General features: G+C 34.4%; 1 long non-coding RNA gene across 1 annotated transcript; it reads left to right on the top strand.

The window, feature by feature from the left end:
• Positions 1 to 536: 536 nt before the first annotated feature.
• LOC108676582 lies at positions 537 to 2019 on the top strand. Its single transcript, XR_001931184.2, has 3 exons — positions 537 to 1063; positions 1499 to 1737; positions 1883 to 2019. It is a non-coding gene; the product is annotated as an uncharacterized LOC108676582 (long non-coding RNA).
• The last annotated feature ends 245 nt before the right edge of the window (positions 2020 to 2264 follow it).

Genomic DNA, 2264 nt, shown 5'->3' with positions numbered 1-2264 from the left:
CTCATGCATCATAACTCCTTCAATAACTCATGCATCATAACTCATTGCAGAATGACATCTGAAATTAATGAATCGGTAAAAAATATATGTGAAGAAAATGTGCTGCTGGAGAGAAAAAACTATCCTCTGCCCTCAGGCAACTATGATACCTATATCATAATTTGAATATTTCTCAATGTGAAGCTGAGCAATAGATGTACATCTGCACTTATCAGGGCTGTGCTTCCATCCCTTTACAAGCATTTTCACTACAAGCAAGTGTACTTTGGTTAACATATTGATACAACACAAAAAATATATAATAGTGCTTTAGGTAAAAACAAATAGGATGATCATAATGATGAAATGAATGATGGATGGAACGACATTAATGGATGGAAGGTCCAAGCTGGGAAGGTGCAAATATTTAAACAATATGGACACCTTTCTGGTGTCAATATACGTATTTCTTAAAATGTTTTCTTAATAACCCAGGGGTACAGGATATTATTATATCCTTTTTGATTTTTTGATGATGGCTCAGGCAATTGTAGGAAACAGCCTCATTGATATGTATTATTTTCTGTTTATTTTATTACATTTTTATTTTCAGATTATAATTTTTTCATGACATACCATCAAATGTAAACTTTGAAGTTAGTATTGAGGAAATCAAAAATTTCTCAGACAGTATAGTTTAATTGAATTATATTAAGTCTAATAACAAAATTATTAACCCTTTATTTTAAATGGCCTCCGTAATTTTTGTGTGTGTGTTTGTATTACAAGCTCACTTAAAGTATCAGTGAATGAAGAAAATTGTTCAGCTTTCTAGTGATACTTTGGATTTGTTGGATGATATCATGGATCTGAGGACTGATGTTGCAAGATGGATATGACTATTCGTGATTAAATAATGACAACCAGTGAAGATCTCAAGACTTGGGATGACTTGGCCTCCAGTGTTGCAAAAAAATAGTGTCGAATGCCAGGAAATTCCATATCGTCTGAATTTATAACTTTCAGGAAATATGTTACCTGAAATCAAATGGCTGCTGGATTCTGCAAACCTGACTTGTTGAAGGTGAGTGAATTGTTACCTTGGATGGGATTAGCTTATCACTATGACCTATCAGGATATTTCTCTTCAAAGTTTAGCAATTGAGATGCTTGCCAAAGAAATAATAAGATCTAGAAAAAGGGTTAATCTGCAATACTGATCCCTCAAAACTTTGTAGTACGATATTCATTCCAGAAGAAACAAATTATAAATGAGGCTTATTTCTGACAAATATGTGGTATTGAAAACCATGATATCTTATGTATCTCAGTCAAATAACTGGTCATGAGCCAGTTAATATGTAAAATATATGTAATAAGTAAATTATTACCATAGACTTAAAAATATCAGAATTTTCATATTCTTTTGCACAGAAAAACACATTTGGTTTATTATTATATTTACTCAATGAAAGGGAACTTGACAGAAGAATATCCTTCACGTGTAAACTATTGACAGATACACAACACTCAGCTTGAGCTCATGCCGAATGGGAAATTGTGGACCGCCACTGACTATGCTTGTGAAGAACAAGCTACTGCAAGCTTGTTGCACAAGAGGATGCCGAGTCACGTCCTGGTGATGTCAACACAGACAACACCCATCTTAGGACTTGATGCCCATGGCCTCCTGGAGAATGTCGCATAGCCCGATGGATGAAGATATAGGGACTATCATCACTTCACCACAGAATTTGGGTAAAGGAATTTCTTCATACCTTTTGTCATGCTAATAATACTTTAATATATAAAATCAAAATTAAATTTTGTATTAATATGTAAAAGGCTGTTAAAATTCTTAACTGGTGGCATTCACTGATTCTCTCATCATCTCTGGTTACAGAATCCATCTGATGGACCTGTATGGCACTCCCGACCATATCCTGGCACACAGTAACATTGGGAAGCGTGCGCCATGCAGTATTGGTGTTCGCCTTGCCAGCCTCTGAGACGTAGAGCGCTGTTTAGAACTTATGGGACCAATGGGTAAGTTTTATATTACCTGAAGGCTGTATGACATTTTTGCTTATTTCCATAAGTAGTTTGTTATAAATATAATACATCCTGATACAAAATATGTGAAATAATTCTTCCTAAAGAAAATGAGGTTAATAGTGCAGTGTGACATGTATTAATTTTTTTTTGTTCCTGACCTACTGGGAAAATGTTCCTGATCGAATTAAGCAGCTTGTGAAACATTTTGAAACAAGCATAATTATCTTCAA

Source organism: Hyalella azteca, unplaced genomic scaffold (assembly GCF_000764305.2).
Source record: "Hyalella azteca isolate HAZT.00-mixed unplaced genomic scaffold, Hazt_2.0.2 contig5511, whole genome shotgun sequence".
NCBI lineage: Eukaryota > Metazoa > Arthropoda > Malacostraca > Amphipoda > Hyalellidae > Hyalella > Hyalella azteca.
The sequence above is the reverse complement of the archived record's forward strand: the minus strand, read 5'-3'. Positions and strand labels throughout refer to the sequence as shown.